A 9,926-nucleotide genomic window follows, 5' to 3' on the forward strand; every position below is an offset into this window, starting at 1 on the left:
GTTTATGCAAAAATAAATTAATAATAAAATAAATAAACTTTCACTTAGAACAGGGGGTATCTAATGTTTTGACCTTCCTGGGCTACATTGGAAAAAGAGGAAGTGGGCCACACCTAAAATACACTAACAATAAGGATAGCTGATGAACAGAAAAAGTAATGTATCTATATGAATAATAAAAACGTAACTTTTTTTTTTTTTTGTAATATTTTTAATTATAAAAGTTAAAGGGAACAACATAAAACTAGTGTGATATTTGACAAACTAACGCATACCGTATTATATCTGGTTCGATAGATGGAATAAAATGCTCAATGAATTCTCAAGTTGCTCATCCGATATTTTTGGTCCTAATTTTGCCCTGCGTGTTCTTCATCCTTGAAAATCGTTGCACACAAATATAGGTGCTGCCGAGAACTGATTATATGAATAAGGCGTGATTGTGAAGAGTGAGACATTTTTCTTTGGGAAGATAAAACGTATATGTCCAGTAAAGAGACTCTGTCAAATTTTTCTTCAGCGGCAAGTGTTTTCGCGAAGTGTAAACTCATTTTTACCTGGGCCGCAGGTTGGACACCCTTGATTTAGAAGGTTATTTAAAAGTTTCCTTAAATTGTGTTGGCTGAAAAAAACAAGTAGGCCTCATGTACACTGCTGCTGGTAAATGGGCGTTTAAGAGCAGTTGGCCGTTTTTTTTCAGCTGCCCCTGAACTCTCCTCTGTTATCTTATAAGTACATGTACACGGGGTCGTTTATAGTAGTTTCTAAGCAGTTAAGTTCAGAAGCATTTTTTGGAAAGCAATAAAATGCGTTCAGAACAGATGTTCAAAGGCATTTGAAATGCCAGATGCCTGTAAACACGGTAACTCATGTTTAGCCGCGTTTAGTTTACAGGTATTTTTCATTTTTGACTATTTGCAAAAAAAAATAAAAAACTTTTTTAAATCATTAAAATGAAATCAGTCAGGGGAGATTGTAAAACGTCCCTTGTACATTAAGCTTATAATCACTGTGGTGCCCAATGTTTCTTTTGTTTGATTATTTGCTGTGTAACTTATGTGAGGGCATCTGCCTGTTGTTGGGAAGAGAACTCTATTTTTATCAAATTTCTTTCAAGGCTGGTTCACACCGTATGCAGTCCAGTGCGTGTTTTTTCTTCATCAGAAACGTATGAATAGTAGGTTATATGGTTTCCAGTGGCATAGTTCAAACCACTGCAGTCAGTTCCAGAAAAAATAAAGTAGAACACTACTGCACTGGAATGCAGTAAAATGCACCGGACCCCAGTACAGTGAAAAAAAAACAGGGGGAAAAAAGGAGGAAAGCATCTGGAATGCATGAAAAATGCACTGGAGTGCGCCAAAAACATGTTAAAAGTAGATTTGGAAACGCATCCTAAACTGATCTGGAATGTGTTTTTGTGGTGTGAACCAGCCCCTACTGGATCTCATATTTTTTTACGCTTATATTTGATTTTGTTCATCAATATTAGTAAACATTAGTACTTTTATTGAAAAAGATAAAGGGCAATGTTTAGTAACAGCAGCCAGCTAGTCTAAACATCATTTTATCTGCATATATCAGACTTATGCAGCAAACACACGATCAGACTATCTGGCGGATAATCCGCCGGTCTTTGCAGTAGAGGTCCGCTGGACTTTCCAAACGAGCGGCCTTGCCCACAAACGGAGTAAAGTCCGTTCATTTTGAGCGTGACTTCAGGTACGACTGGACTAGCGAAGGAAGTCAATGTAGCTGCCTCCATCGGCGAGATTGACACCTTGTTAGCCCCATCTCTTGGTATGGATTTTAAGGGGAACCCCTATGCCGGAAAAAGGGCGTGGGGGTCCCCCCAAAGTCCATACCAGTCCCTTATCCGAGCAGGCAGCCTGGCCTGTCAGGAAAGGGGATGGGGACGAGCCAGCGCCCCCCCCCTTGAGCCGTACTAGGCCGTGTGCCCTCAACATGGGGGGGTGGTTGCTTTGGGGAAGGGGGGCACCCTGCGGGCCGCCCACCCCAAAGCACCTTGTCCACATGTTGATGAGGACAAGGGCCTCTTCCCGACTACCCTGCCTGTTGGTTGTCGGGGGCTGCGGGCGGGGGCCTATCGGAAATTCAGGAGCCCCCTTTAATAAGGGGGCCCCCCAGATTCTGGCCCCCCACCCTATGTGAATGAGTATGGGGTACGATGTATCCCTACCCATTCACTTGGGGGGAAAAACGTGTAAATAAAAAAACATAACACAGGTTTTTAAAGAAGTTTATTAGGCAGCTCCAGGGGTCTTCTTCTGACTTCGGGGGTCTTCTCGCCGGGCTCCTTTTGCCATCTTCTCTTTTGCTAGTGGAGGAGCCCAGCTTTCTCCTTCGTCCTCGCCATCCGGGGGTCTTCTTCCGACTTCGGGGGTCTTTCCAGCCTCTTCTCCCAGTCTTCGGTTCTTCTGACGGGCTCCTTTATCTTCCAGCTCTTTTACTAGCGTTGGCCTGGTCTTCTCGTTCGCCGCAGCCTTCTTCTTCATCTCATTCTTCCGATGTTGACACGACGCTCTCTCCGGCTGTAATGCCGGGGACACGTTGCGCGGCGACTTGTATAGGCATAAGGGGCAGGGTCATTAGGTGATGTCACATGGTGACCCTGCCACTTATGATGTCACATTCCCAGCATCCCCCGGGACTGTGACATAATAAGGGGCAGGGTCACCATGTGACATCACCCGGTTACCCCGCCCCTAATGCCTATATAAGTTGCGGCACAACACATCCCTGGCATTACAGCAGGAGAGAGCGTTGTGTCAACATCGGAAGAAGAGAAGATGAAGGTGGCGGCGGCAGCGAACAAGAAGACCAGGCCAACGCTAGTAAAAGAGGTGGAAGAAGATAGTGGAGGAGCCCGGCAGGAGAAGAGGCCGGAAAGACCTCCGAAGTCTGAAGGATAAAGCCGGGCTCCTCCGCTAGCAAAAGAGTGGCAAAAGAGCAGAAGATAGCGGAGGAGCCCGGCGAGAAGACCCCCGAAGTCGGAAGAAGACCCCGGAGCTGCCTAATAAACTACTTTAAAAACCTGTGTTGTGTGTTTTTTATTTACACTTTTTTCCCCAGGTGATTGGGTGAGTATCCCATACTCATTCACATATGGTGCGGGCCGAAATCATGGGGCCCCCGTATTAAATGGGGCTCTCGAATTACGATAAGCCCCCCGCCCACAGACCCTGACAACCAATGGCCAGGGTTGTCGGGAAGAGGCCCTTGTCCTCAACATGGGGACAAGGTGCTTTGGGGTGGGGGGCCCGCAGGGCGCCCCCTACCCCAAAGCACCCACCCCCCCATGTTGAGGGCATGTGGCCTGGTACGGCTCGGGGGGGGGGGGGGGGGCGCTCGCTCGTCCCATCCCCTTTCCTGAATGGCTGGGCTGCGTGCTCGAATAAGGGTCTGGTATGGACTTTGGGGGACCCCACGCCGTTTTCGGCATAGCGGTGTGTGGGCTAGTCCGTTCATTTGGAATGTCTAGCGGACTAGCACACAGACCAGCGGATTGTCCCCCGGAAAGCCGATTCCGGACCTTTGGGAAGAAAAATTCAGCCGGAGCCCACACACGGTCGAATTGTCCGGCGGCTAGTCCGATTGTGTGTACGTAGCATTAGGGAATGTGGGTGCTCTCTGGCTATTGAGGAGCTACAGGTTCCAGCAGAACCCAGATGTTGCAGAGTTGTGTACCAATTTCATCCACATTATGAGAGCCATGTCTCTCATAACGCTTTGCTCTTTCAAGGCTTAGTCAGTAAATTTGAAAATTTCTTGGCACCACCTGCTGGAATTTACATGGTACTTCATTATCTAATGTAAAAGCAGTAGAGATAAGTATGTCAGGTATGTTAGGAACCTAGTCCCTCAGCCTTTACCAAGTTTCTTTGGCGCAACAGCAGGGCATTGCTGTTTAGGCCAAAGCTCAGGGGAAGAATTGGCTTCCCAGACCCTGCCCTATACTACACGGCGACACACATGAGGCGCTTAGCTGATTGGTGTCATCATGGGGACTTGAAGCTCTGGGTAGCACTAGAACAAGAGGTTGCCCATGCTCCACTGGCGAATCTATACTCTAGGTAGGCAAGCAATCGACTTCCCACTTGGCTACTCTCCCGCTAGTTGGCCCCACTCTTTCCCAGATGAAAAGGTTTTTTCGGTTATCTTTCTTGATTCGTTTTCCCTCCTCCATGACACCAATTGTTGGTCATCCAGGATTCCCTTCGGGCCTATCAGATCCGGCTTTTACCTTGCAGGCTCCGAAAGGGCTCTTACGTACCTCCCACTTTCTACAGTACACAGGCTGCGCCCCCACTAAGACCATAGTAACTGGCCAAACACCTGTTGCACTAGATCTATGGAGAGCTATACAGCTCTCTCATTTCCTTAGCTCCATGCCCTAACATACGCTCTTCCACTGGCAACTCCACCCATTTGAAGAAATGTGTTTGAGTGACTGCCTGATCCGTAGATCCCTTTCTATATCATACAGAGTTTTGTTGGACCTTCACACCACTACTTGCCCTCCTTTGTTGGCAAAGTGGGAAAGAAAAGTGCAAACTACATTTACTGAACCACAAAAGGAACGTGTACTTTTCTTTGCGCAAAAGTCTTCGCTCTGTATTAAATATCAGGAAATTTCATACAAATTAACCACAAGATGGGACTGCACCCCTTCACCTTTGGCTAAATTATTTCCCAATCAGTCTGAATGTTGTTAGCGCTGTGAGCAACAACAACCATATTTTTTGGGAATGCCCCAAGCTCCAAACCTTTTGCAACCAGTCCTTCAACTCATCCACAAATTTACGGTTATCTCTTTACCTAATGACCCTGCGGTGGTCCTACTTAACCTTACTCCCATGTCAAGAAAGCGTTATCACAAATCTCTCCTCAAACACCTTCTCAACGTAGCTCGGGTATGTATACCGAGCCAATTGAAACAACAATCTGCCCCTACAGTAGCCCAATCGTTTGCAAGGGTTAATGATATTGAACGGATGGAAGACCTGACTGCTACCATTCGGGATAAATCGTAGGAACATAAGACCAGGTGGTTTCATTGGGACCTTTTCCGCTTCTCAGATGAATACCTCCACTATACATAGCTTAGCTTTAATGAGTGTCAAGGGCTTCAGCGTTAAACCTGACACCCTTGCGGCTTGATGAAAACAGATGTTCCTTACCCCCTAGGTGGAACTTCCCTCTCCCCTATCTCCCACCAAATCCCCACCCTTTTTTTTCTCAAAAATGTGTTATGCCTTGACCCTAATGGGACACCCCACATTAAAATTCCCCTATGTTCTCATATCTGTTCTTCAAGAACATAGGCATCCTTCCCTATGGCAGTGCGAGCGAGTGTGTGACCTGCCTAAAAGGAACCTTAAACTTCTGTTTCATAGGTATCAGGTCTGGCTGATTATTTATGGATTTATCCTCTGGTAATTACCTGATGTGACTGTATCGTGGGTAGGATGCATCCAGATACTGTTAGCCTACATGTATTTTGTATTTTAAACTTATTTTGTGAAAGTTATCTTTTCATTGGGTATGTCGCATACCACAAAAAAAAAAAAAAAAAAAAAATATCCCAGTCCCAACTCACCTGAGCTATCCCACCAAGAAGCTGTCACTGCATACCGCCAATCATAAGCAGCCAAGGTATGCCACGCCTCAGAGCTACTCGTGTGCCAGGAGTGTGTACTTGGGCGGGCAATGCATCGACCACTTATGATTGGCGGTGTGCAGTGACAGCTTCCTCGCAGGATAACTCGGGTAGGTTTGGACTAGGACCTGAACATGTCTAAGGTCATCCCTAATTAGAAATCACTACTGTCACTTTTTAGTGCTGCAAAAATGAAAACTATAGGTGAAAGCTGTCACAAAGCTTAAAGGTATTGTGCACTTTCAACTAGGTGTCAGTATAGTTCTATTCACTGTGGTTCTTGTTTGCCTTACCTTGTAATGATGAGCTTATATATTGTGGCTGCAGTTTGCAGTGTCATGGCTGATTGATTCCCATATGCCCATATATTGGTTAAAAATACATACAGCGTATTATTCTGGGTCACACAACATCCAGGGCATGCCTTTTCATTTCCTCTGTGTTGCATCACAAATGTGGGAGCGCTAATGTGATGAAACTTCTCTACTAGCATAGTGACAACTCTTTTAATGCCCGTGCCTGTATGTGTCTGTGTAAGATCTAATTACTTTTTAGCCCTCACCTGCAGTGCACTAGACAGGGATTATTGGATATGTAGTTTCTTCATGGGAATGTTACATAGTAGGTGAGGTTAAAAAAAAGATTCCAACCTATGTGTGATTATATGTCAGTATTAAAATGTACATCCCTGTATGTTGCGGTCGTTCAGATGCTTATCTAATAGTTTTTTTTAACCTATCGATGCCCCCCCCCGCTCAAACCACCACCTGTGTAAGGAAATTCCACATCTTTGCCGCTCTTACAGTAATTTAAGGTTAAACTTCTTTTGTTCTAATTTTAGTGCCACGTGTCTAATTAAACTCCCTTCCGAAAAAAAGTTTTATCCCTATTGTGGGGTCACCAGTATGGTATTTGTAAACTGAAATAATTTCCTCTCTCAAGCGTCTCTTCTCCAGAGAGAGTACGTTCAGTGCTTGCAACCTTTCTTCATAACTTCATAACTAATATCCTCCTGACCCTTTATTAGCTTTGTTGCCCTTCTTTGTACTCGCTCCATTTCCAGTACATCCATCCTGAGGACTGGTGCCCAGAACTGGACAGCATACTCCAGGTGAGGCCTGACCAAAGTCTTGTAGAGTGGGAGAATTATCACTTTATCCCTGGAGTTAATCCCCTTTTTAATGCATGCCAATATTTTGTTTGCTTTGTTAGCAGCAGTCTGGCATTGCATGCCATTGCTGAACCTATCGTCTACTAGGACCCCCAGGTCCTTTTACATCCTAGATTCCCACAGAGGTTCACCCCCTAGTGAGTAGATTGCATTCATATTTTTGCCACCTGAATGCATTATTTAAAATTTTTCTACATTAAACCTCATTTTCCATATAGTTGCCCCCCTCCACCCTTGGGGGGACCCCACTTCCCACCCCTGACCAGTCCGAGTATTCCCCATTTATCACCACCCTCTGAACTCTCCCCTTGTCGCCAATTTTCAATCCATGTACTCACCCTATGGTCCATGCCAATGGACCTTACGTTGTACAGTAAACGTTTATGGGGAACTGTGCTTTTGCAAAATACAGATACCCCACATCTACGGGCCTTCCTTTATCTAGATGGCAGCTCACCTCCTCATCGAAGGTTAATAGATTGGTTTGGAAAGAACGATTCTTCATGAATCCATGCTGATTATTGCTAATGATACAGTTTTCATTACTAAAATCTTGTATATAGTCCCTCAACATCCCCTCCAAGAGCTTGCATACTATTGATGTTAGGCTGACTGGTCTGTAATTCCCAGGGATGTATATTGGCCCTTTTAAATATTGGTGCTACATTGGCTTTTCTCCAATCAGCTGGTACCGTTCCAGTCAGTAGACTGCCAGAAAAATTAGGAACAATGGTCTGGTAATTACTTGACTGAGTTCCCTAAGTACCCTTGGGTGCAAGCCATCTGGTCCCAGTGATTTATTAATGTTAAGTTTCCCAAATCTATCTCTAAGTCTGTCCTCTGTTAGCCATGAGGGTGCTCCCTGTGATGTGTCATGAGGACAAACACTGCAGTTTTGGTTACTGAAACCCCCGATTCAGTCATAAAAACTGAGGAGAAGAATAAATTCAATACCTTCACCATCTCCCCATCCTTTGTAACCAGATGTCCTTCCTCATTCTTTATAGGGCCAATACGGTCTGTCCTCCCTTATTTTTACTGTTTATATACTTAAAGAATTTCTTGGGATTTTTTATTTTTTTTTGCTCTCCTCCGCTATGTATCTTTCGTGTTCTATCTTAGCTGCCCTAATTGCACACTGACATATCTTGTTGCATTCTTTGTAAAGTCTGAATGCTGACAGTGATCCCTCAGCCTTGTATTTTTTTTGAAGGCCTTCTCCTTTGCTTTTATATGCATTTTTACATCGGTGTTATGCCATCCAGGACTTTTGTTCACTCTTTTACATTTATTTCCCAGTGGGATGTTAGTTCTCAGACTACAGACAGAGGTCATGCATTAACATCTGCAATGCCATGTCACATGCCTCATGTTTAAACACGAACAGGAACTTCTGATACAGGAATGTAAGGATTTACTCTACTACAGGATATGCATACGGGATAACAAATGAGACCATGAAACTACATGATCATTGCACACCAGTTGCTGGTAAGAAGGTTTATAATGCTTTTAAAGGTATAGACGTGACTTACACTTGCACTCAAATTTCCATCTCCAATTTTTTGCCTTTTACCTTGTTCATTTAGTAAGAAAGAAATCAATATATGCTTTTGGAGAAGAACAGAAAGAGGTGCCATTATGAAAACATTGTTTCAATTCAGCACAGCACAGCTATTAAACCCTCCTCCCCACAAATCTTATCAGAGAATGGCTGCCTATATCATAGTAGCAGTAACATTAGCTACACTTAAAGGATAAGTTCACCTTTAAAAAAATAAATAAATGCACATTTTTTTCCAGGTAAAAAAAAAAATGTGCATTTACAATTTATTTTAATTTTTTTGTAGGCGCCTGTAAAGCATTGCAAAAGCGACCAGCAGATCGCTGGAGCCATGCAGGTCTCCTGCAGTCTGTACATTTTACGGAAAAGCAGTTTCACACTGACAGGAAGACTCTGTGAACTCCCACAGTGCTGTGGTAGCTCATTGGGAACTACAAGTCGACAGCCAAAAAGGACGTTGGTAGTTGTAGTCCATCCATTCACAGAACTCTGCCGCCCCACACGGCTGCGCTAATTTCAAAAAGTGACAGCTAGTAAGGAGAACTTCTCCCCTTACTGCTGTCACAGAGAGTGTACGGATTGTCGAGCAGCTGCAGAATCAGTAACATTGTGACATGTTCCACCCTAAAACGGGTGGAACGTGTGACATGTTTACGAATGTGAACGTATCTTCTAAAGTGACAACAACACTGGTGCATTAAAGGCAGCTTCGAGTGAGTGTTTTCACCATACTAATGAAAGTCCTGTAGATGCATCAGTAACTGGTAGGATCGAGAGCTAATTTTTATTATATAGTTATACAAAATACATACTATGTATGTACATGGTATGGCAGTTTAAGAGCCTAAACCTCCAATATTTAATACATTTTAGGTTTACTTAAAGTGGTGTTGCCACCAAAAAATAAAAAATAGTTTAAAATTCTTTAAAAAAAAAATGTAAAAAATAATAATTGGAAAAAAACATTTTTTTTATTCACCTCTAAATGCCTGTTGCAAGGGGGTCCCTCGTAGTCTGCCTTCTTCATTGCCCGGGCTGGTGACATCACTTCCCCTAGCGCCGCACAGTCATCTGGGACCTGTCACATGAAGCCACAGCTGGGTGCCCACAGTAAGAATGACGGCGCCGCAAGCGGAGCGGGGAACGAGGGGGGGGCTTCGTTCCCCCGCTTCGCTGGACCCTGGGACAGGTAAGTGTCTGATTATTAAAAGTCAGCAGCTGCAGTATTTATAGCTGCTGACTTTTAATTTTTTTTATAGGGGGCACCCCACTTTAAGTGTCATCATTTGATTGTGACACTGAGATAAGGTTGCATGTGGGCACCCTGGAAAAATGTAAAGGTGAACTTGTGGTGCCTGTGCTTCAACCCAAGGACAAATGATTGAAGTCCAGCCTTTCCATAGACACATTGAAACAGCATAGCTACTCAGTAACAAGAAATGGTATTTGCAGAATTACCAGGTGAAAATAAAGAGGAGAAAGCTTGAAAAAAAAACAATGTAATCCACCTC

The sequence above is a fragment of the Lithobates pipiens genome, unplaced genomic scaffold (genome assembly GCF_037356315.1).
Source record: "Lithobates pipiens isolate NorthernLeopardFrog02 unplaced genomic scaffold, aLitPip1_a1.2 Scaffold_27, whole genome shotgun sequence".
In the NCBI taxonomy this organism is placed as follows: Eukaryota; Metazoa; Chordata; class Amphibia; order Anura; family Ranidae; genus Lithobates; species Lithobates pipiens.